General features: G+C 37.4%; 1 protein-coding gene across 5 annotated transcripts in view; it reads right to left on the reverse strand.

Moving 5' to 3' along the window:
* LOC141451801 (fasciclin-2-like) overlaps positions 1-27,299 on the reverse strand; it is a 383,077-nt gene that overhangs the window by 47,342 nt on the left and 308,436 nt on the right. Inside the window, exon 1 of one of the 5 annotated variants that reach the window (XM_074123475.1) lies at positions 9,121-9,354. The exons of the other annotated variants lie outside the window; for them this stretch is intronic. The gene's annotated coding sequence lies outside the window, so the exon portion shown is untranslated. Of the gene's footprint in view, positions 1-9,120; positions 9,355-27,299 lie in introns of those variants that run through there. 5 annotated transcript variants of the gene reach the window in all.

Below are 27,299 nucleotides of genomic sequence, written 5' to 3' on the forward strand. Positions count from 1 at the left end.
CAGCATCCCTGGTCTCCACGGATCACCACATACTTTTTCTTAATTCCATTTTTCAACCTGTGGGAGTGGAAGATCTAACAAACTCTGGTGAATGAAACGCGCCAGTTTTTCCAACTCAATTCCCATTTTTACCAGTGAGATGATGAAAAAATCAAATGTCCCCATACTGGATTGCTTTGAAATCAGGTGAAAGAAAAAACATGCACCCTACGATATTTAATCCAAAAAGCTGTCCCACCCATCCTTAAGGAAATGTCCTTAATCAAGCATTCCCTAAAAAAATGAGGTTAGCGCTTTGATTTTATCTTTTATGAAATAGACTTTTAAAGGTTTGAAATTTTCCGGAAACAGCATCGATTATTTTAAGTTTTATTTTTTTAAATAGATAACTAAATGAATAGCTTGAGGGGAGAATTCACCCCATTGGTGAAACTCCCAAAGAAGAACATTTCACTATCGTTCACTTACTTCATTTAGAAGATCGCGTGGCCACCTGCGATTCAGCCGTCTTGGAGTATTTCCCGGTAGAGTAGTAAGTTGGGATACTAGAGGATTGGGATGTGAGGAAATTGAAGTATGGAATTTAATGTAACTGGGATCTTACAGCTTCTGAAACATTAGGGGAACAAGGAAATCTCGGTGCAGGGTAGAGTTGGAGACAAAGTAAGGGGAGCAATAGCGATTAAAAATTCGAGTGTTTTTGACTGGAACGATTGAATTTCTGTAGATATTGGGATGCTTTGGCTGCAAAGTTCCATTCCCGTAAGTCCAGGCAGGTTTCAGTATCATGGTGTAGATAAGTCGTTTAGATCGCTTAGTGTTGCTGTAGTGAGAGTTTAGATCGTTTGTCGAGAAGTCTAGAGAGAAGTTTGAATCGTCTGTTTCTGTTCTTTCCCCGTTTAAGTCTAGTATGTGGAATTCCAGGTTAGGCGTTTGTCCATGTAGAGTCCTAGGTACTTAACACCAATCTGTTGTGGGAAGAGGAGTGAGGTTTAGGTAAACGGGTGGAAGGATAGTTCGCCTTCGGGAGAATGTAATGTTATTACATTTGTTTTCATTAATTTTTTTTTAAAATTTATTTTGTAATTTACAATTTATATACAATAAGTAAATAGGAGGTGAATGAGATGAACTGGTGCGGGAAGAGCAGGAGGAGAGAACTCTATAGGAGAGAGGAGAATGTGAAGAGGAGAATACGAGGATAGTGTGAGGAGGAGAATATGAGTAAGAGAGAGGAGAGATAGCAGAATAATGGTGTTTAGTTCTTCAGACTGTAAGGAAGTCGCGGGGCCACTGGGCGATTCAGTCGGCGAGTAGGATTGTTAGGGATGTCAGAGGAGGCGAGAGACAGTGCAAGGGGATTAGAGCTAGTCGAGAGAGCAGTATAGTACTGGCGATTCAGTCGGCGAGGAGTATTAAGGATGTCAGAGGAAGCGAGAGACAGTACAAGTGGATTAGAGCTAGTCGAGAGAGTAGTATGGAATTTTTGGTATTTAGTCTTGGCGAGTTGGTCTATGAAGGGAATGTTGAGGTCGTTGTGAAGAGTGAGGTTAGTCACCGTAGAAAGGAGCGTCAGCTATCTGACGGAGGAGTTTTGACTGAAATGTCCTGTACTGTCCGTATGTTTGTAGATTTGGCTGAACCCCACAGTTCATTAATTTTAATTTTAATTCTCCATTTCTTTAGCCAAGGCTCAAGAGAGTCTATATGGGATTGAAGGGAGCGATAGGCCAAGGAGCGGAGTCTTTATGAGGAGAGAGGATTGCCGTATCATCGGCATAAGTAATAAGGAAGGTGGTGAGGATTGGTAGGAATATCAGCAGTGTATTTGGTATAGAGTACAGGCCCAAGGACACTTCCCTGGGGAACACCTGCACGAACTGGGGTAACAAGGAGAGTAGGAATTTCCACAGACGACCCAAAAAAAAAAGCGTCCAGAAAGATAAGATTGAAGGATGAGAAAATATGTAGTTGACAGGATGCCCGTTGAGTTTAGCAAGCAATCCCCAGCACCGGAAGCGATCGAAAGCCTGAGCAACGTCGAGAAAGTTTAAATGATAAATTAAAATGTCAACTTGACACATGAGCTACTTCGAACGTTTCTAAATGGCTGAAATTAAGAGCGGAAGTAAGAATGAAACGTTGGGTACCAGCTGATTTGTGTACCTTTAGACGTTTAATCAAACCCTTATACTTAACTTTTTTAAAATGTAAGTTCTTGTTAAGGAGATATATACATGTGTGTGCGTGCACGGAGGGTAAGCATGACCTCAGTAAGCGTTGTAACAACCCAAGTTCCTAAAGGAATACTGCAGTTCCTGCTACCTACAGTAAGCAGAATTTGCAGAATTTACATTTACCTAATGTTGACGCAATTTGCACTGTTTACTATATAAGCATGCTTGCTGAGTATGCAGTAGGGAGTAAAAAAAAAAGGGGAAGACGCTCTGACTGGGATAGGGAGGGCTGGAGGGAGGGTGGCACTCAGGGAAATTCCCGGGTGGGAAAAGCGGCGGGAGAAAGACGGCAACAAATAGGGAAAAACCACTCACACACACACACACACACACACACACACTTAAACATGTAGAAAACTCGTTTTCCCTAAGGTTTGGTTGAAATCAGAAGCATGTTTACACTCAGCAGGAATGCTCTGTTCAGAAATAAACATTTCTTTGGCCAGGAAGAAAAATTATTGCATGCTCTACGACGGAAATAGAGTTTTCCAATATTTCTCTCTTTTTTTCTGAGCTGTTTAGATCATAATTTTTCCTTTTTCATATCTAGTAAATTTATATGTAAAATATAATTTAATTTCTTTGTGGGAATTTGATTCTGAAGAACTGGGACAAATGTTCCATATAAAGAATTTATCGGGTTGAAAGTGCAGTTTAGCTGGGAAAAATTGATATTTTTTTGGAGTCGCAGAGAAAATTAACAGAGGGATTTCTATCAGCTGGAGGAAGTGTTGGTCCATGAAGCACATTGGAGGCGGGAGTTTGAAGTTGGTTACGAAACGTGGTTTTGTAACTGTGAGATCAGAAGTTCGAATCCTGCGTTTAGTTATTTTTTCTTTGATTCTTTGTAGGAAAACAAAGAAACAAATTATTAATAACGCTTCCGCCCCCAATCCACAACACCTGATTCGGTAGTTAAGCCCCGCCTCAACCAAATACGCAATCACCTTGCTTTCTTTGAACTACAACCGTAAAATGTTCGAGCTAGAGTGATCTAGAACATTCAGACGAGAGGTTAAAAGTAGCACCTAGGGGAGATCTAGTCTCGATAAAGCTGATAATGAAGTGATAGAATTTTAGAGTATTCGTTCAGTTAAATTTTAAATGCGTTTTCAAATTTCTGGTGTTGGATAAATAAGTTTTATTTTAAAACTGTCCAGTCGAATTGATCTGTAATGGTTGATCGATAAAAACTGCACGAACAAGCAACGTTCAAAGACATTCAACTATGTTAATTTTTTCTCTTTTTTCCCCCGTCAAAAGATAAATTTCAATTTTCTTTAACATTCAGGACATAACCTCGAATATTTATTTATTTTTTTGCAACTGATCGAATAGATTTTCGAGAAAAAGTAGTAAAAAAGGGATAAAAAACAGCATTTTCAGATATAGTTCTTGTTCATTAAAAAATAAGTTAAAATAAGAAAACCTATTTTTTTAGGGTGGGTCTTAAATATCTCTGCCAAATTATATAGGTCGAGAACGGAGGCGACTAACAAACATACTTTACTATAAAGTTCTGACATTACCACATTAAATAAAATCCAAGGTTTATACTGGGGAATCGAATCCACTAACCAACAATACATCTTAGCATTGCGGGTCTAGCCTATAACCGCTCAGCTAACGGAGCGCCTTACAAGATTAAAACCATTAAATAAAATCCAAGATTTAGACTAGAAATCGAACTCACTAACCAACAATACATCTTAGCTTTGCGGGTTTAGCCTATAACCGCTCAGCTAATGGAGCGCCTTACAAAGTTAAAACCTCTAAATAAAATCCAAGGTTTAAACTGAGAAATCGAACCCACTAAACCAACAATACATCTTAGCTTTGCGGGTCTAGCCTATAACCGCTTTGCTAAGGGGCGCCTTACAAGATTAAAACCTCTAAATAAAATCCAAGGTTTAGACTAGAAATCGAATCCACTAACAAACAATACATCTTAGCTTTGCTGGTCTAGCCTATAACCGCTCAGCTAATGGAGCGCCTTACAAGATTAAAACCATTAAATAAAATCCAAGGTTTAGACTAGAAATCGAATCCACTAACCAACAATACATCTTAGCTTTGCGGGTTTAGCCTATAACCGCTCGGCTAATGGGGCGCCTTACAAAGTTAAAACCTCTAAATAAAATCCAAGGTTTAAACTGAGAAATCGAACCCACTAAACCAACAATACATCTTAGCTTTGCGGGTCTAGCCTATAACCGCTTTGCTAAGGGGCGCCTTACAAGATTAAAACCTCTAAATAAAATCCAAGGTTTAGACTAGAAATCGAATCCACTAACAAACAATACATCTTAGCTTTGCTGGTCTAGCCTATAACCGCTCAGCTAATGGAGCGCCTTACAAGATTAAAACCATTAAATAAAATCCAAGGTTTAGACTAGAAATCGAATCCACTAACCAACAATACATCTTAGCTTTGCGGGTTTAGCCTATAACCGCTCGGCTAATGGGGCGCCTTACAAAGTTAAAACCTCTAAATAAAATCCAAGGTTTAAACTGAGAAATCGAACCCACTAAACCAACAATACATCTTAGCTTTGCGGGTCTAGCCTATAACCGCTTTGCTAAGGGGCGCCTTACAAGATTAAAACCTCTAAATAAAATCCAAGGTTTAGACTAGAAATCGAATCCACTAACAAACAATACATCTTAGCTTTGCTGGTCTAGCCTATAACCGCTCAGCTAATGGAGCGCCTTACAAGATTAAAACCATTAAATAAAATCCAAGGTTTAGACTAGAAATCGAATCCACTAACCAACAATACATCTTAGCTTTGCGGGTTTAGCCTATAACCGCTCGGCTAATGGGGCGCCTTACAAAGTTAAAACCTCTAAATAAAATCCAAGGTTTAAACTGAGAAATCGAACCCACTAAACCAACAATACATCTTAGCTTTGCGGGTCTAGCCTATAACCGCTTTGCTAAGGGGCGCCTTACAAGATTAAAACCTCTAAATAAAATCCAAGGTTTAGACTAGAAATCGAATCCACTAACAAACAATACATCTTAGCTTTGCTGGTCTAGCCTATAACCACTCAGCTAATGGGGCGCCTTACAAGATTAAAACCATTTAATAAAGTCCAAAGCCAATAGACTGGGGAATCGAACCAAACACATTTTTTACCTACCGGTTACAGTATGTTTGGCAATTCGAAGTAGTAAGAAAGAAAGCAGAGAATTGTTGAAAGAAGAAGTCATGAGAGTGTTCGGTGCCGACTATTTCCTTTATTTGATGAGAGCCGGATCACGCGTGGGAATTTATCAAGCAGTATATTGGCCAAAAATAGATCCAAGAAGGTTAATTTATTCTTCTTTTTTTTAAAGGAACGAATGTGATTGTGTACGTATGTTAGGCACGTATGTTTGGATGTGTAGCGCAGCTTCCGTTTGGTTGTAGAAGATGTATCGGCGAGTAAGCATGATGAAATATCTAGCCTTAGACATTTGTTACCCCACCTCGACTGGGAGCATGGTAAATCGAATACTATCTAAACTCTAACTCACCCACCCATTTGCACCCACCTATCCTCCTGTATTAAACCATTCTGCTCTCAATTTCCCTGCTTTATACCATTCCGATAAAAAAAAAGAAGAAGGATTCTCGGAAAAGAAGGAGTACTTCAGTTCCGGAACCTACTCGATCCAACAGCTTGGCTAGTTGTGCCGCTTGCTCTTCTTTTTCTACCATCTCGCCTGTGCCCCTTCGGAAACTCGCCAAGAACCAGTTTCATTCCTTCACAGTGCTTCTTGGAGGTGAGGGTTATGGAAAACAGAATGTCTCTTCGTCCCGACGACCTATGACACTCCCATCCACTTCATCCCAGTTACATTCTCACCATTTTCACCAAATAAAATATTGCCACAAATTTTTCCACCTTCTTGCTTTTCCTTTTTTGTGTTTTTTTCACATCTTTGATTAACTCCCGTTCTTTATTTTCTCTAACAAGTGGGTGTGATGATTGTAGGGCCACCATGTTAAGTTTCTAAAGGCTTTCCAGGCAAAACGGACTTCTGGGTAATCTACAACTACGTAATCCGTGTAAATAAGACTAAGTTTATAAGAGACAATATCCACCTATTGCACTAATATGAACACCCTAGACCAGGGGTCAGCAACCCGCGGCTCGCGAGCCGCATGCGGCTCTTTTATCCAAATTGTGCGGCTCTTCAGCCTCTCCAAAATAAATTGTATATTCAATTTTATTGAAACAAATGAAAATTTCATTTATTAAAGTAAAGATATTTTTTTCAAAAAGAATTTTAAATTGAGATTTGGTTTGAAATTGAATAGAATTATATTAAAATACAGTACGTAATATTTAGGACTGCCGCCATTTTCATTCAAATACAGGTTTATTTATTATTTATTTGTTTATTTACTTTGCAATATGTGAAAATAAATATATAAAACATTTAAATGTTATTGAATATCATAAAATAATAAATTGTGAGTACAAATGATCTACAGAATTTTGTACATTATCATCCTTGCTGCTCAAAGGTAAGATTTATTAAAATTATTTAAGGAAAAATGGATCTCTAACTTAAAATAGATTGCCGACCCCTGCCTAGACAATAATAAAGCAAAACTACCCAATCACCCTTTAATTGTTCTAGAAGGAATTGTTTCAGCTTTTTCTAGAACATTTCAAATAAAACTGATAGATCTGCGAGGATTCAATTTAATGTAGCGCCTCCCTAAAAAAAAAAGCTCACCACTAGCAACCTACTGGCAGACCAAGAAAAGGAAGGCCCAGTGTGTAGTTGGCTCGCGCAGTTAACAGAAATCATGATAGCGCGAGATCAATGCGAAAGCGACGTTCAGAATAGGGGAGGATGGATGCTTGGCGCATGGAATCCTGGTTAGGGAAATACCTTGGAAGAAGAAGAAGAAGAAGAAGAAGAAATTGGTAGTAACAGGATCGGGTTGACTAGACTGGCGAAAGGAATATCAAGGTTCCCGATTGGAAGCATCAACTATTGCTCACAGGATTTTGGATTGAAGAGATTGCATTCTCTGGAGGTTGGAACGGATTGGTTGAACCCCAATGATCGATTCAGTAAGTCCAGGTAGGTTTTATAATGGAAGTGATATAAGTTGTTGTTTGTTAAGAGACTGGATTTGTGATCCAAGTCTTTTTAATAGTTGGTGACGTCTGGTGAGTTCAGTTCTTTTTGTTTAGTCTCGGGTTCCAATCCAATAGTTTGGGATTTGTTTTCGTTAAAACTGAATTCTGCATCTACTTTTGAATTATAAAGATCGATTAATGAACAATATATGTACAGCCCTATTTATTTAGTTAAACTCAAAGAAGCACACATTGTGTTCTCCCTATATAAACTCATAACAATAGAAATTCTGCAAGAATACATCGATAATACTTCTTATTAAAGATACAAGAGATAGTAAATTCTAAACATACTTGGTTTCATGTAATGTTTTATAAACGTATGTTGTGGTATTTATTTAGATATGAATGTGGTATAATACGTACATGTAGTGTATATATTGTGTGAGAGTATTTGGGTTTTGTGGTGGGGTTGATGTATGTTGTAAATTAGTGGAGGTAATGAGGATATTCTAGAGGAGAATATTCGCTTAATCTGTCAGTGTAAATCTTGTTTCAAGTAAGAGGTTAGAAGATATACAAGTGATGACGTAATGTCATAAAGTAGCAGGAATAGGGCGGTTCTGGTACAGGGTGAGGTTGATATCTCTTCTCTCACTCTCTCTATCTGAGTAAAGCTCTAGCTGACATTAATTTGTCTCACAACTTGCTTTTAATAACGCACCCACACACACACACACACAAATACCACAGAAGAGTGACTCTTCACTTGGGAGACTAACACACTGAAGTACTAGCTTAGAACTGTCACTTGTATAAGTATATACGTACGAACATTTGTACAAAGCACAAGCTACGCCTGAAAATTCATATAATAAGTGTCTCTACTGAAAGTTTCATCGCTAGTAATGAAATATTCAAATGGGAAAATGTTTCTTGGGCAAGTGAGAGAGGGAATGTGGGTGTAGTGCATTGTGAGGGGCTGCTGTCATCATTATGAGGATCTTATCCTGGTGCATCCTCAAATTTTTGTAGGAAATTTGATTATTTTAAGGGGTGCTACTCAGTAAAACCTTAAAAGGCACCCTGGTCCCCCAAACCTCCTCAAGTCAACCTTGCCTTGTACGCTGATGACGTAGCCTTATACACGTCATCTTGGAGAATGGACACCATCACCACCAGACTTACTCTTGCAGCAATAGACAGACTCACAAAATTCTACAACAAATGTAAAATTAAAATTAACCTTGACAAGACAAACGCTATACTCTTCACCAAACGCAGACCCACTCTTAACCGACAAATCAGACATAATAACACACTCATTCCGTGGTGATACCCACGTGAAGTACTTAGGGCTAACTTTAGGACAACAAACTGACTTTCACTACACCACGTATAGGAGACAAAGTAAACTCAGGCAAACTGGACTACAACGACTATTATTTCCTCTACTCCAAAAAAGACTGTGAACCCTGTAACACCACTGATAGTAGTGTTGACCAGCAAGGAACCAGATCACAATCACAATAGCCAGGTTAACAATAACGAGGCATTTAGTTTGAACAATCATATTGACCAAAACAAAAAAAGGAAAATAATACAAAAGAAATACAAAACAGAAGGATCCTTCACCTAATGGTCTTATGATAAACAATAACTCAAAATACTTCTTAAAACATACAAAACAATATTAACTAATTGTCTTCCCATTCGGGTTACGAATTAACTCAAGCTTGTTAGTCACTCCCGACAGCTCCTGCTAGGTTAGTGGGGGAACTTTATACCACAAGAGTACCTGGGGGCGGTGCGGTACGACCACCTACTTCCGCCGATGGGTCTCCGGGTTCGTAGTTCGGTTGCTCGGTTGCTCAGGCTTCTGTACCGTTTTTCGTTAGAACCACAGAGGCGGGTCGGGCAGTAAAAAGTAGGTCGCTCGGTCTAAGTTCTTTATCTCACTTGTCACCAGGCGCTCTGTCTCCAATACTGGTCCGTTCGGCTCCCCTCTCTCTCACTGCCTCTTTGTTAATTTATTTTCTGTCCGGTGGCCGCAGCACCTTACAGCCCTTCGAGCTCGTAGTTTCCCCCGCTATTACTTGACGCAACGTCACAACCCAACAAACTACTCCTTTACAAAGGTGGTCATTAGGCCGATGTTGCTCAACGCCTGCTCCGACTAGAGCCTGGACTTGTAGTAGCAACATCAAGAAACTCCAGGACAACGCAAAACAAATTTCTTAGACTCGCAACAGGCTCTCTCCACGACGCACTAGAATTGACTCACTCCACGGAGACTGCATCCATCATCCCCCGTACACTCCTATATCCAAAATCATCTGCTCAAACTCCTTTCCACCCTAGACAGTCCATCCCAATCCATTATGCCGCGACATAGCCTCCTATAGATCCTTCTACCACATACAGACACAGAAGACTAAAACATATCCTACTCTAACTCTCCACAGTAGCTGCAGGTTTTTCCTCTCCTTTTTTCCCTGCATTCCAATCCTCCTCACCTAACTTTTCTCTTACTTCACTTAATTGAGAAGGTTGAAATGTTTTTATACATTTATACTTCTATATTTATTTTATGAATTGTATATATTTATTATAATAAATATTTATATTCTATATTATTCTATTATAAACATAAAAGAGTCAATGGGTTTCATTTAAATTGGAATTAGCGATATTGTGTTGAAAGAAAAAGAAGAAAAGTTAAAGAAAAATGAAGAAAATCTTATTGATAGGCGCGAACGGTGATGATGAAGGAGGAAAACCTCAAGAAAAAGAAAAAAAAATATGGGAAGTAGTGGGCCATAAATCAAAGACCCTCTCTCACTGGCAATAATGAAGACTCGATGCTCGATCATTTGTACTGGAGAGTATCTGGCCGGCTAGATCTAAGTGGGTCATGTGCGGTAGCCGCCTCCTCCTCCTCCATAGCCGTCATTCCGCCGGTTTCCATCTATCATCTAACCTAGAGGCGGCGACCTCTATCTCGGCCACAAAGTTACCTGAGCCATAACATGGTCTTCTCTGGGTTAATAACATTGCCTCCTACTTTTTTTCTTTACACCGGCCAAAGTGTCATCATATTTTTCTACTGGAGATCACCCATATTTCTTTGCATGCTTTAGGGCTTCCAACTTCATTTCCTACTTAATGAGAGCTCATTGAGATAAAAATGATGGTGGTTAGCTCGAAGCTTTAGGGAATATGACCATGGATTTTTACAGGCTCAGCTCAAAAGTATGTAGGGGCCCCACCCGCAAGAGTCACTTAATAAAAATCATAATAAAAAATAATAAAATTTACATATGATTAAATATGGAGATTGTTAAACACTTTATTGTATAGAATCAGTCGAGTGCTGAGTGCGTTACGAGACCAGATGTAAATGAGAAAAATAAAAAATAGTGATCTGTGGAAAAAATAGAGACGACCACAAAAAAATATAATAAGTGTTATTTATGTATTATTATTAAATAAAACATAGACTAGAGACTTTTCCCCAAAAAGTATATATATCGTATGTTGATGACAATTAATATTAGCAATTCAATTCCAGTTACTGTGCTGGGTAGTTCGATGCCTTTGGAGGCCACCACCTGCTTTATAGCCAATACTACAGCAAAGGTATACGATGTGTGGCTATTAAATAACGAGAATATTGCTGTAAAACATTTAATTTTAAATTTATACATAATTAGTTATTATCACCTGCAATATACACCCACCCCTCCCCTAACCCTACAACGCTCCATGCGAAATCTACCATTGTACGAAACAGTGCTGGAAGTCTTTTTCTGTCAGCTCCTGCATGACGCGTACCACTTTTTGTTTGACAGCTTCAACGGACTGAAATCGTGTTCCTTTTAACGCAGATTTGACTTTCAGGAACAGATAAAAGTCAGGTTTGGGGGCCACAGGACAGGTGAATATGGCGGATGGCCTAAAATTGGGACATTGTACTTGGCTAGAAACGTTGTCTTTACAGACAATGCAGTGTCTTGATGGAGAGAACCCCGTGACTTGTTCTTCCACAAATCTCGGGTCGTTTTTTTTTTCCTTACTCTTAACACGGAGTTGAGCAAGCACCTCACCGGTAGTAATGTTGATTAATTATAATCGATATTTTCATCGGTTTTGGACGCGGGAAGGGCGACTTTGGGCGGTCATCATCTCCGACGTCTTCAAGGCCATCTTGGAAACGGTCGAACCACGTGATACAACATTCATCGCCATAAACTTCTTTTAATAGAAGATAAGTTTCAGTAGCGGTTTTACCCAAGTTTTGAAGTGAAATTTCACCGACAATTCGTTACTCTACTACATGTGTAGTATCGATGTTTTCGGCAAAACGAAACTAACACCTCTTACACAAACACGTCCGGTTCCGGTCAGACAAATTTCTCTACAAACACGTGAGACGCTGCAATCGAAAGAGAGAAGGCTTTACGCTGCTGCACAGCTGACCGTCGTTATGATTTGGTGCATGCATAGTTCTTCTGTAGCAGCATCAGTCTCGTTATTTAATAGCCACACCTCGTATTACCCAACTTCGAACATTAATTAAACAGGAAGTGACATACTATTAATATTAGCATTAATTGCCAATTTTATAATTTAAATTTCCATTACGTTTTTTGATCTCAATATCCTTTTCGTTAAAAGATCTTGCGAAAACTCGTTTTCCCAAAATTTCATTCCCCTACAGCAGCTCATCCTAATCCTTTAATCGAACAACTATCTTCTTCTTCAATAACCAGGTGATCCACCAAGAAAATTGAAGAGAAGATGGCCTCGCGATCTATTGTCAAGGAAGGGATTTTCTCGAAAACTGCATTTAAGTTCCTTAACTTCGTATGCACATTTCAGGTGGAGCTTTATCTATTATTGCAAAACTTAAGCTTACAACGTAGACACGGGGGGAGGAAGAGAGGGCAAAAACATTTTATTTTAATTTTCTCTTATGGAATAGAGCTGTGGGGTTCAACCCAAACGCTCCAATCTCCAAAGGATTCAATCACTTCAATCTAAAATACTTCGAACTATTGTAAACGCTCCATTTTATGTCTCCAACCTGACTGTACACACTAACCTCAACATTCACAGAAGTTGCTGAAAACACGATACAGAAAACTCCACTACAACCAGCAATCTCATATATAGTAGATCCTCTAGCTCAAAATCTCTGCTTCTAGAACTCTTCCCTACAAACCGACACGACGTCTTAGGAGACAGTGGCCTCGTGATCTCCTCTCCAGTGAAGAGAGTGACTAACCATATAATGTTTTGGAGTATTACCACTGGGTAACCTCTCCACTCGTTACCTTATCATTTGTTACTCTGTTATCATTGTAACTTTGTAACTTATAGCGCTAACGCGCTGATTGTAGCATAAATAAACGCAAAAAAAAAAAAAATTATATTGTATATTTGAATAAAATTCAAGGCCTAAACCGGAAATTGAATCCAGAACCACAATATATTTAAATATAGCATTTCGACCGAAATTAACTCGTAAATCTGTTGTGCTCCGTAAATCTATCGTTATAACGTAGGGAACGGATTCGTATGTATTTACATATTTTTTTCTAGGCAATTTACAGACGTTTTTCAACTAGAAGTATTCATACTGACACTTTTTAAGCCGTTTGAGTCTACTTTTATTTCACAAATTTCCACATATTTGGATGTTATCGCATATTTATACATATTTGATTAAAATAAATAAATATTTCTACATATTTAATCAAAATATGTACATATTTTTTCATATTTTTCATTTTGGGCATATTTTCATAATTGGGAGGTGGTTGACAGGAAATGTGAACCACAGACTGCAGGGCTGTGAATCACAGTGCGTACAATGGTTATTGTAATTTACACAGAATGCTGCTAAACAGTGACGGGCACTTGTTAGTTCTTTGAAGTTGTCTGAAGTTGTCTGTTCTTTCAGCTCGTTCGTTGAAGTGTCCAATTCATTTCGTTCGGTCACTTAGTGTATTCTTTTTTTTGGGTGAAATGCCACGAACATCGGCCTCAAACAAACAACTGGTTGCTAAATATCTTCGCGAGTTTCTAGCAGAACTTTTTCGAAGTGATGGAGACATTTTGTACTGCACAGCTTGTGACAAGCGCGTTTCTTGCTCTCAACGTTTCCAAGTCACCCAACATATTGCCACCGGATCGCACATAGAGAATAAAAACAGAAAGAAAGAGAGGACGTCCTATCAAGCCTTCCTTACATCTCGCATCATCAAATAAGTCTACTCTGAGTACAAATCTGTGTCGGGCTTTGGTTAGAGCAGATATCCCTTTCCACAAACTTATTTATAATTGTAAAAATGTTCTTTTCTTGTATAAATAATTATAACTTACCCCCCCCCAAAAAAAATCCATTTTCATAAAAAAAAAGTCCATTTGACTTAAATATTCCAGAAAATATTTTAAGAAAATCACATATTTTCCACATAATTGACGAAAATAAATGCATATTTTAATTAAATATTTGGCATTTTTAAATACATAAAAATCCGTTCCTTAGTTATAAGCATCACACACAATAGCAGGAAGCTTTTCAAAGAAGACGCCTGAAGAATAAACAATTTCCGCCTACATTGTAAGTCCAGTTTGGAAACAAATTTTTCAGACTTCTTTTCTTTTTTTTTTGGTAAACATGTAATTTAAATTGTACTTCCGAAATATTTTAGTTTGGTCAAACCAAACCGGAACAAGACCCAGACTGGAGTACACACACACACACACACACACTACCACAAGACGTGATGATTGTTCTAAAAAAAAAAAAAAAAACCTACTAAAAGATAACGGTTATGGTCGTGGCCTTATTCCACGTTACAGTCCCTAATCGTGTCAAAATTTACATTTTTTTTGTAATTAACACGTAAAACTATCTTCTAAGTTATTTAAAAAAAAAAAAAAATTTAAGACGCTCTGTTTTTTTTAAATAATTAAATATCAGAAAAACCCTCGGGCTCATCCAACCTGATAATCCTGTCCAAACCATTTATTGGTCAGAGTTGAGAATTGAAATAGTCCATAAATATTAAACAACAATGTACCCCCTATTGTAATACAATCAGAAACAAATGGTTCTTGTTTTCCTGTAATATGTAATTTAGGGATATTGGGATAGAATGAAAATAATATGAAGAACACAGTTATCCAGCCAAATGCAGGCTATAGAACAATTTGTAAATGTCAGATACAGCATCCCAGAGTGTGAAATGTTGTAAATAAATTTACAATATATGGAATTTGAATTTTTTTTTTCAAGAATCGTCCTTTTTCAAGAATCATCCTCTTTCAAGAATCATCCTTTTTCAAGAATCATCCTTTTTCAAGAATCATCCTTTTTCAAGAATCATCCTTTTTCAAGAATCATCCTTTTTCAAGAATCATCCTTTAAAATTGATTAATATTTGACAAAATTTAATTTAGTGTTAATTTTAGTAGAAAACGTAGAATTGATCAAAATTTCCTTGAGCCTGTGAATTAAAGGGGACCAAGCCAGTAAGGAGGCTAGGGGCGCTCCTTCAGGATACTGTGCTTTTCGGGGGAGGGGTGGAAACTAGATATTTAACGTGATCAATATTTCAATCCATTAGCGGAAGTAAGGAAAAAAACAGGAAGCGAGAGACTACTTAAACGAAGAGGAATTCTAGTGAGTTTTCCCAACCTGAATTTTCAAAACAAATTGAGCATTTCCGGTAAAAATTAAACATTTCCAAAATTTGGCGCACATACACGCTCACTACTTTCAATAGTAAGAGAAAGTTTTTTTTTATTTAAGGTGCGTCAACAGCTGAGGTTATTGGCGCCCGGAGCTTTTTTCAGTGCACTGCCGGCCTCCGGACAGACAACACTGTCCATCACCGGACAGTGAGCTGTAAGAAGCTCCTAGGAAGAGAACATCTAAGGGTCAGCAGCTGGATTCGAACCCGGGACCTCCGCGTGGGAGTCCAGTATGTTAACCTCATAGCTAATCCCTTCCCTGAGAAAGTTATTAATAAAAAAAAAGCAGAGAAAAGAGAAAAAACAGTCGACTTCAGGATTACCTTTCCTAATGGGATTTATTAGAGTTTTTACCCATGAGTGAAAGAGCAGTGCTCATGGTTAGTGCACAGTTAGGAAGGGCTTAAATTAAAGTGAAGAAGAAGAAGTCCTGGAAAAAGGGTCTTACCTTCTCTGCTGGCATCCTAGAGACCCAATTCAAGTGGGGGTATACTTCCAAGAAGTGGAAATATGAAGGCAACACTCTCCCCACTCTAGTTGCTTCCAATTTACCCCCACCCCCACAATGAAGTCAGCACAGGAGTATTGGATATCCGGCACCTTTATGCAAGAAAGAAGCTCAACCACTTCCAGCCCATCCGTCCCGATTTGTGCACCACAAATTCCCTAAGGACTCTTTACCCTGTCCTTTATAAACCCCTCCAAACTGAATGAGATGACTTTTTTTTTTTTCTACCCAATTCACTTCTTGTGCACTTCTTTCTCCATCTTTCCCGATCATCCTACCAAATGGAAATAATCTTCTAACCGCTAGGTAAAGTAGTCATCTAAAACCAATCTGGGAGCTATCTCAAGAAAGATATCTTTTACATATGGAGAGACTTAGGCGAGAATACGAAAGGGAATAACTCAATCTGATTGGTGCTAATATCCTTTTTCTAAACCAACCATGTTGGTTGTAATATTAACCTCACTTGTTAATTCAGGTCCGTATATCTTATACAGACGGGTTAATTAAATAATATATTTTAGAAAAAAATAATAATTTCTAATACATTTTAGTTCCTTTAAATCTAGGCGCCCCATTAGCCGAGCAGTTATAGGCTAGACCCGTAAAGCTAAGATGTATTGTTGGTTAGTGGATTCGATTTCTAGTCTAAACCTTGGACTTTATTTAATGGTTTTAATTTTGTAAGGCGCCCCATTAGCTGAGCGGTATAGGCTAGACCCGCAATGCTAAGATGTATTGTTGGTTAGTGGGTTCAATTCCTATTCCAGACCTTGGATTTTATAAAAGAAATTTACAGTAAAGTATGTTTGCTAGTCGCCTCCATCCACGTCACCTAATTGGTGGTAGTTGGACGTTAAGCCCCGCCTAAAAAAAAATAGGCGATTACTTTACTTCACTTTATATACTTTAAATCTGGAGGAGTTATCCCTAGAACATCTAGGGAGCACTGTGAGGGAGGGGGCTGCCGTGGTGAAGGAGAGCCGTGGGTGAGGAGACCGGTTTTTGTAATATCTGCATTCTGAGCTTTCATTTCAACAGAAATGATCTTGCTGGGATGAAAATTGGGATATTTGATGCTGGAATCCAGCATCAAAACAACCAAAATAAATCTAATATTTGACGCGTTTAAGTGACTTCCTCGAAGTACTTACTAGGAAAAGTTACCAGGTGCAAAACTGAAAATTTATTTCCGTTTCTTCGGACCCAATGAGCTCCTATAAACGGCCAGTAATAAATGGACTGAGAGATCTACTGGGAAATAATGAAGTTCACCAAATTAGAGCCGGAAATCTGTTAGCAAAAGAAAAAAAAAAGTAGAGATAGATGGGAAATTCAAAGGAAAACATGACTTTAAGCGAGAAGTGAGGAAAAACTAGCACTCTGAATTGTGGGGAATTCACAGTGAGTGGGTTTTAAGTCGATTTTCCTTGAGCGCTAAGAAAATTAATTGCTACTGGTTTTGGTTGGAGAGAGAATGAGAGGATGAGTTTAAACTGTGAGCAGGATCGCCTGAGGGAGGGTCCCAGCAATGGTACCACCGACCACCGCCCCATACTCTCCTAGCTTTCTTCATATAGCCCCAAGTGATACCCCACTTTGAAATACACAGTTACTCTCCGATAGGGTAACAACAAGAAGGGAGACAGAGTGGGCAGCACGAAGGCAGCAGGTTTGAGGTTTTTCCCAACTGCAGCTTTCCCTGCCTCGAGGGAGGTTGACCCATGTTTCCCAAAGTTTTCCACCATCTCTAGGCTATACGGCCTTGTTTTTTGGGGTTGACGCTACAAACCCCAATTCTCATGCTCTCTGGCCTGCTTGGAAAACCCGTCCATTCTTTCATCATTCCCCCCCCCCCATCATTTAAAATAGCCCTAGCCCATGGAACATTGGGTTCGCAGAGTAAGTGAGTTGGGTTACGAGTAGTGGAAAGATGTAAAAAGGAAAAACTTTGCATTTTTCTTTCTTTTTTTGGTGTATATATATATATATACACATTTTCTTGCTATAATTTTATTTTCCCAAGTGGGATGGGTGCACTTAGTATCAACAAAGCCCTTCTCTGGTATATTACTTGCCTCATCCCTTCGTCGTCCATCTTTATTTACAGATTTTTTGTTTTCTTTCTCATGCTCGAGGCGCAAGCCTGTTTAGGGCAAAGTCTTGGTTGGGCAAACTTCAAACAGTTTCCCAAAACATCCACATCATCACCAGAACAACTCTATTTCTAAACTCTTTAGCTTCTCCAACTTACTTCCAGCATCACTCGCCACAAAATTAATAATCTTCGGGGAGTTTAACCGTTCTTTATAACCTGGTTTTCCTTGAATTGAAAAAAAGTAGAATCTGGTGTGAAAACATTCAAGAATTTCCCTTTCCGCTCAGTATATTTATAACGAAAAGGAAGGAAGTTGGAAGACGTAAACGTAAACACTAAGTAACTTCACTGGAAGAAGCATGAATTCCAAACTTAGCCAGAAGGTGCTATGCAATCACAGTTCTATGACAGAATTTCAAATTAAAGTGCTAGTTAAGTGCTAGAATCCGGTAGATTTATATTTCTCGCACCCGCACTTCTGGCTGCTCATTAAAGGGGTTATTTCAACTTTAGGATTCGAGAAAAGTACTATTTTTGGAAATGACGGACATTTTCTTATCCTTAAAGATTTTTTATTTTCAGGAGTAGATCTTCCGGTTTAAATTTTTCTTACTTCCTCTGAACTTACGTAAGTAAAGAAACTTGAAGGTTACATGTATTAAAGTCACTCACTGAGACGTTCACAAATAACATAATAAGTTTGCTTTTTTTCGAAACATTGGGGCCTAAAGGAAGCCTAGGCTTGAAATGCTTGAAGATCGCTTCTGCCTATTTTTTTTTTCCTAAATTTAAGGTGCATTAACATCTGTGATTATTTTTTTTATTTAGTTATTTATACAGGGTGATCCATTTAAAACGCACCAATCGCTAATAACTTTTTAGGAAAGCGGAATTTCGAAAAAACCCACGAAGTAAACTATATGTTTTGTTTTGGTTTAGTTTTCAAATTTTCCACCACCGATGCTGTATCTTCATTTTTGGCGGAGTTACGGCCAAAAACCCGATTGGGGTTTCATGAGGACCACTGGTTTTGACAATGATTATGAAAACTACATGAAAAACTGTGAAAAATGACGTTAACCCCGTTTCGATATCCCTAATATTTGTTGAGATATTTAAGATCAAAGTTACTATTTTATCTATTCGAGAACGGTTTTCAGTATTAATTTTCCACCAGAAATACACGTTTTGGGAGGTCCTCTGGCTGTGAAAAATGTTATTTGTGACGCAATAAACAAAAATAATAATAATTGAACATTTTAAAGAATGTAGAGAATGTAATGGTTGTGAGTGAATCAGGATAGACTTGTTTTATCATCAAATAAAAACAATCATCACATCATTTTAATGTACCCCGTACGCAAACTTCTTGACCTATGATTACGGTAAGAATATCTTGCCAGGGTCTAGTGATCAAGAGCGTGGCTTTGTAAGTGGGAGATCCCCAGTTCGAATCCCACGTATGACTATACTTTATTATAAAAAGTATTATGATTCTTTAAGTAATAAGAATGACTGCATACGCGGGATTCGAACTGGGGATCTTACACTTTCAAAGCCACGCTCTTGACCACTAGACCAACACCCAGGCAAGATATTCTTACCGTAATCATAGGTCAAGGAGTCTTGCATACTGGGTGCATTAAAATGATGTGATGATTGCTTTTATTTGATGATAATACAAATTTATTCTGACTCACCCATAACCATTAAATTACACTACACTTTTTAAAATCTTCAATTCTTATTATTTTTGTTCTTTGCGTCACAAATAACATTTTTCGCAGCCAGAGGACCTCCCAAAACGTGTATTTCTGGTGGAAAATTAATATTGAAAACCGTTCTCGAATAGATAAAATTGTAACTTTGATCTTAATTATCTCAACTAATATTAGGGATATCAAAACGGGGTTAACGTCATTTTTCACAGCTTTTTATATAGTTTTCATAATCATTGTCAAAACCAGTGGTCCTTATGAAGCCCCAATCGGGTTTTTGGCCGTAACTCCGCAAAAAGTGAAGGTTCTGCATCGGGGTGAAAAAATTGAAAACTAAACCAAAAAAAACATATAGTTTACTTCGTGGGTTTTTTCGAAATTCTGCTTTTCTAAAAAGTTATTAGCGATTGGTGCGTTTTAAATGGATCACCCTGTATACATCGCCAAATTTTCATTAAAATGTATAGCCTTGGTCATCGGCCGTCAGGCGAATTACCAAATTTAATACAAAAACAATAGAATAATAATGAATGACAATAAGGTTGAATAAAAATAAACAAATAAAATTACAATTTTGACATTACACAAACAGAAACAGTAAATAAAAATATTAATACAATTATAAAATAATCTCTTTAATAATGCTCGAGCGACGGTGATACGCATCCCGAACATAGGCAGCAAGAGCCGACCAATCCCTACCATTCATTACCTCCAAACAGTCAGAGGTAAGAAGCTGCATACTGCCAAAATACCCGAAAAAGACGCAAGTCATTATACTTGGGGCACACAGTCATGAAGTGATGCAAGGTCCTCAATACATTCCATACCACATAAGGGACAGTCTGGGGATCCCTCTAAGTTCCAGAATTTGTAGGTTAAGTGAGGCATTTCATGATCAATTTTTTGAATACTTCACGCAGTGTTCTCTCGTTACAGAAAAACACTGAACTAGTTTGAGGAATATCTGCTTAAGACCAATAACAAATTTTTATTGCAAAAACCCCGTTACTACAACAATTTAAAAAAAAAAACTTTCAAGAAAAAATGAAAATTCAAAGGATGAACAAAAACCTCATTTTCGTCAGGAGACTTCCCCTGCGTCCGAGATAGAGACGAAGAAGAGTATAAAGGAGGAGGAAGAAGAAGAGCCCTTAATGGAGGAAAGTATACACTGAGTGTAAGGGAAAGAATTTACCTCTATCGAGTTAAAGGCTTGAATGAAAATGTAATTTAAGGGCTTTCCTATAAATCGCAGAGAATTTATAAGGGCTAACCTGTGTGTTGGGCGGGGCATGGCCCTTGTACTAATGGTCCGCACATGAAAGGCTATTTATTCTGGAAATTGTTCCTTGTCATATTATCCTTTAGTTCTATTAAATAAATTATTCTTCCCAAGGGTTTTCTTTTAAAAATGGTTATTCTGGAAAATATTTATTTAATAGGGACAATTTTTATTCCGATTTACTTCAAATCATTTACTTTTGAATTCCTTACTTCCGGCTAAGTAGGAAGCATTGTGATCGTGCTTTATATCGAAAGGAAATTTAAACGTTTGGATGATTTTATTGGAGATTCACACTTAGGTGCATTGCAGAGGGTGTTTTTAACAAGAGGAAGAAAATTTATAGTAAAAGGACATTACGGGATATAATGAGCTGTAATATCCAGACCAAAATAAAATTGAAAAAAAAAAGTAAAGATTAAGCGAGAAAGATGATGGGAGGTTAACCCTTTAGCGCTGTTGTCAAAGGGCAAAAGATGGTACTATTTGTTTTATATTTTTAATTCCACTACTCTAAGGGACAAAGTTATAAATCTTATTAAATAATTTATGATGATACCTAATTAGGTTTAGACTGGGAATTCGAATCCACTAACCAACAATACATCTTAGCTTTGCGGGTCTAGCCTATAACCGTTCGGCTAATGGGGCGCCTTACAAGATTAAAACCATTAAATAAAATCCAAGGTTTAGACTAGAAATCGAATCCACTAACCAACAATACATCTTAGCTTTGCGGGTCTAGCCTATAACCGCTCAGCTAATGGAGCGCCTTACAAGATTAAAACCATTAAATAAAATCCAAGGTTTAGACTAGAAATCGAATCCACTAACCAACAATACATCTTAGCTTTGCGGGTCTAGCCTATAACCGCTCAGCTAATGGAGCGCCTTACAAGATTAAAACCATTAAATAAAATCCAAGGTTTAGACTAGAAATCGAATCCACTAACCAACAATACATCTTAGCTTTGCGGGTCTAGTCTATAACCGTTCGGCTAATGGGGTGCCTTACAAGATTAAAACCATTAAATAAAATCCAAGGTTAGAACTAGAAATCGAATCCACTAACCAACAATACATCTTAGCTTTGCGGGTCTAGTCTATAACCGCTCGGCTATAGAGCGACTTCTATTTACCGGAGATTCTACAACGTTAAGTACAAATATTTGTGGGTGTTGAACTAAAAGGACAATAGAACATTCTGGTCCTCTTTACCTGCAACCCTACCAACATAATATACCCCCACTATCTCTCGCAAATAAACGTTTTCAAATTTATTAATAATTTAAATTTCCTTATAAAAATAAAATGTGTAAGTGACCGCACCAGATTATAACTATTCAGGCGGCAAAACAGATTTTCCCGGTGAAAACTGAAAATCTAAACATGCACCAATCGAATACTTTCTCTCATGAGGGGGAAAAAGGAAAGAAAAACTTGTTAACCAATGGAGATTATCCCAAGTATTAGAATCTAAAGAACAGAGAATCCAAATCAATAAAGTGCGAGAATGGAGTAAAGGAACAACAACCTGACAAAAAGAATAACGATTTTCACCAGAGAATTTTCATGAATTTAAAAAACAAAAACAAAAAAAAAGACTGAGGTTAGATTTTGTTGGCAGTGGTTTAAGTAGCTTAAAATTTATTTGTTTCCTCCGTAACTAGATTTATTTATATACAAAAATCTAGCATTTCTAGGCTAAATCTGGATTATTGGAGAAGTGGTGTTAGCCTGGAATAAAATAAACTAATTTCTGTACAGCAGAAGTGGGGGAACATTCGCTTAGTATGTTGTAGGAGTTTTCAGCGCCTGGAAAACCCCAGTTTGGCAGGAAGTAGGGCGGAATGTACTACACCCTTCCTAGTGTACGCGGCTATTTTAATGGAAAATTATTACCACAAGCAAAAAGACCTCGCTTTTCCCGTCGCTTTTCCTCCATGGAAACATTTTATACATGGTGGGGAGGAATAATGAAAAAAATCTTCATTCGTATTCTAAATCCTGGAAATGTGTTCGCTCGCTGCTGAACACGTGATTCTGTATTCTCTCTTTGAGAAGTTCACCTTATTATTTTCTCTTATCTTACCTTCTAAGGTATTGATTAATGTCGCGTTTGTGTGTCCGCACACTTGGAATTGCCGCTGTAGAACGATAACCAACATCACGATCACTGTACAACAACTTTCTTGCCCTCCCACCCACTGTGGGCAATGTATGACTATAATTCCGACAAAAAAAAAAAAAAATGGCAGAAGACGAGATGGGGCCGGGCACTTAGAAAAATTGCCTTTCATACAAATAGGACTGGACGTAATATGTATCCTGATCTCTGCCGGCAATAATAATAACTGGTTATTTGAAAAATCTAGGTGAATTTCTCTGGAAATGAGCAGAAATGTCCTCAATATTACAATTTTTCCAAGACCTAGACCGGGAATCGAATCCACTAAACCAACAATACATCTTAGCTTTGCGGGTCTAGCCTATAACCGCTCAGCTAATGGAGCGCCTTACAAGATTAAAACCATTAAATAAAATCCAAGGTTTAGACTGGAAATCGAATCCACTAACCAACAATACATCTTAGCTTTGCGGGTCTAGCCTATAACCGCTCAGCTAATGGAGCGCCTTACAAGATTAAAACCATTAAATAAAATCCAAGGTTTAGACTAGAAATCGAATCCACTAACCAACAATACATCTTAGCTTTGCGGGTCTAGCCTATAACCGCTCAGCTAATAAGGCGCCTTACAAGATTGAAACTATTAAATAAAATCCAAGGGTTAGAACAGAGGAATCGAATCCACTAAACCAACAATACATCTTAGCTTTGCGGGTCTAGCCTATAACCGCTCATCTAATGGAGCGCCTTACAATATTAAAACCATTAAATAAAATCCAAGGTTTAGACTGGAAATCGAATCCACTAACCAACAATACATCTTAGCTTTGCGGGTCTAGCCTATAACCGCTCAGCTAATGGAGCGCCTTACAAGATTAAAACCATTAAATAAAATCCAAGGTTTAGACTAGAAATCGAATCCACTAACCAACAATACATCTTAGCTTTGCGGGTCTAGCCTATAACCGCTCAGCTAATGGAGCGCCTTACAAGATTAAAACCATTAAATAAAATCCAAGGTTTAGACTAGAAATCGAATCCACTAACCAACAATACATCTTAGCTTTGCGGGTCTAGCCTATAACCGCTCAGCTAATGGAGCGCCTTACAAGATTAAAACCATTAAATAAAATCCAAGGTTTAGACTAGAAATCGAATCCGCTAACCAACAATACATCTTAGCTTTGCGGGTTAAGCAAACTGAAATTGACTTTAAATTTGCCAAAAAAACTGCATGCGTACCTTGTATATGCTTCAAATTTTCCTCACATACCTGCAACAAACAGAAATACAAATGTTATTAACAAATCTCTTTATAAATAATATCTACTTTCTAAATATAAAACTGTTCTACTGGACAGTTTTACCGTGAACATGGATTAGGGGAGTTAGGCGAATCTTTGCCGTACAAGGAGCTGCACGGACTTTTTGAAGGTCTATTCCAGCTTTTGGATGCCGTATGCCTTTTTCCAAAGCTCTTAGTAACCTGCAGCTCTGCACCTAAATTGCACTTTGAACTACCATGAAGTGGTTCTACTCATAGGCAGTCAGTCCGATGGTTCTCATCGTCAATACGTAGAGCGGGCTAATACATTTCAGATCTATCTCCAGCTCGTAAGTATTCCACAATCATGCCTTCACAAGCTCCACCAAAAGTTTTGCTCTTCTATTATCATCGCAATTTAAAAAAAAAAAAATGCTTATATTTTTAACTTCTCTCATTTACCCACTGCGACAGACAATAAATGCACGACAGCGAATTTAAAAAAAAAATGTAATTCTTTATTAATTTTCCAGTCTGTCTGCCAGAAAGTTTACTTTGACCAATTTATGAATTACACAGCCAGTTACTGTCCATAAAAGTTAGGCTTGCTTTTAAAAGTAATTAACTACGAGCTACTGAATGGGGACAAGCACGATTCCCTTTTAAAAGCTAAATTAAATATTTTTTTTATAATTCAATATTACGAATTGTTCTTCATTATACTAAATGTAGTAACTCTTAATTTTTATTATATTTAACATAAACGTAATTAATTAAATAAATGAAAATGCTTTGGTCTCATTTATTAGTAATAAAAAACGGAATAAATGCTTTTTGTTTGGTGTGAAAAATTTGAGAGCCACTGATTTCGACTAAAACTTTAACATGGTGTCCTCCAATAAATTGATCGAATATACATTTCAACTTACTACGTGTTTTGGTTTAAGATACACACCTAATTACACCCCACACTAACACACTGGGTAGAAAATCAACTTCCCTGGTCGAACACACAGACAAATTTATGGAAAAAAAAACTAAACTTTTTCAAGACTCACAAAGAAAAATCGACTTAAACGACTATGGGACAAACAAACATTTCTTTACCAACGACTAATAAAAATAGCACGTCATTACAGAGAAACGTCAATCCGCCAAAACTTGACATCAATTGGCAAACATGTCAAATAGCTTGATGGCCAGCACGTCAATACACTCATCACTGGTGATTGGCGGCCATTCACTTTACAAATCATAACCAAAAAATGTTAATTGTTTGGGGATTGATTGTTGTTTAGTTCGTTCAAAAGTTCGCATCACTACAAAAATGACAAGGTGTTTACTCGTATTTATGGACTGTTATTAGTTATATTCACACAACATAAAGCTGTTAAACATCACCACCTATTGATGACATTTACTTAAAAACATTTCAAAATACTTACAGTTAACTGGTCGGCCGCACACCGCTCAAGCGATTCCTTAAAAAGTTGGAATATTACCTTACTTCCATTAAAAATAATGGTAAAATGTTGTAATTGTGACCGATTGTAGAGCTAAATGAGTACTATAATTGTTTGCTTTTTCGCTAGATTTACCTCAATAGAACAGGAGATACAGCACATTGAAATTTGAACCAAATACAAGACACCGAAATTTCAACACCTTATATCTCCTTTAAAAATATAGCTAAAACGTTGTAATTGTGCACGATTGTAGAGCTAAATGAGTACTATAATTGTTTGCTTTTTCGCTAGATTTACCTTGATAGAACAGCAGATACAGCACTTTGAAATTTGAACCAAATACAAGACACCGAAATTGCAACACCTTATATCTCCTTTAAAAATATAGCTATACAAGACACCGAAATTTCGCCACCTTATATCTGCTTTAAAAATATAGCTAAAACGTTGTAATTGTGCACGATTGTAGAGCTAAATGAGTACTATAATTGTTTGCTTTTTCGCTAGATTTACCTTGATAGAACAGCAGATACAGCACTTTGAAATTTGAACCAAATACAAGACACCGAAATTGCAACACCTTATATCTCCTTTAAAAATATAGCTATACAAGACACCGAAATTTCAACACCTTATATCTCCTTTAAAAATATAGCTAAAACGTTGTAATTGTGCACGATTGTAGAGCTAAATGAGTACTATAATTGTTTGCTTTTTCGCTAGATTTACCTCAATAGAACAGGGGATACAGCACTTTGAAATTTGAACCAAATACAAGACACCGAAATTGCAACACCTTATATCTCCTTTAAAAATATAGCTATACAAGACACCGAAATTTCAACACCTTATATCTCCTTTAAAAATATAGCTAAAACGTTGTAATTGTGCACGATTGTAGAGCTAAATGAGTACTATAATTGTTTGCTTTTTCGCTAGATTTACCTTGATAGAACAGCAGATACAGCACTTTGAAATTTGAACCAAATACAAGACACCGAAATTGCAACACCTTATATCTCCTTTAAAAATATAGCTATACAAGACACCGAAATTTCAACACCTTATATCTCCTTTAAAAATATAGCTAAAACGTTGTAATTGTGCACGATTGTAGAGCTAAATGAGTACTATAATTGTTTGCTTTTTCGCTAGATTTACCTTGATAGAACAGCAGATACAGCACTTTGAAATTTGAACCAAATACAAGACACCGAAATTGCAACACCTTATATCTCCTTTAAAAATATAGCTATACAAGACACCGAAATTTCAACACCTTATATCTCCTTTAAAAATATAGCTAAAACGTTGTAATTGTGCACGATTGTAGAGCTAAATGAGTACTATAATTGTTTGCTTTTTCGCTAGATTTACCTCAATAGAACAGGGGATACAGCACTTTGAAATTTGAACCAAATACAAGACACCGAAATTGCAACACCTTATATCTCCTTTAAAAATATAGCTATACAAGACACCGAAATTTCGCCACCTTATATCTGCTTTAAAAATATAGTTAAAACGTTGTAATTGTGGGCGACTGTAAAGCTAAATGTGTACTATAATTGTATGCTTTTTCGCTAGATTTACCTCAATAGAACAGGAGATACAGCACATTGAATTTTGAACCAAATAGAAGACACCGAAATTTCTACACCTTATATCTCCTTTGAAAATACTGCTAAAACGTTGTATTTGTGCGCGATTGTAGAGGTAAATGAGAACTATAATTGTATGCTTTTT

Source organism: Rhodnius prolixus, unplaced genomic scaffold (assembly GCF_049639745.1).
Source record: "Rhodnius prolixus isolate KJV_2025 unplaced genomic scaffold, Rpr scaffold_14, whole genome shotgun sequence".
Classification (NCBI taxonomy): domain Eukaryota; kingdom Metazoa; phylum Arthropoda; class Insecta; order Hemiptera; family Reduviidae; genus Rhodnius; species Rhodnius prolixus.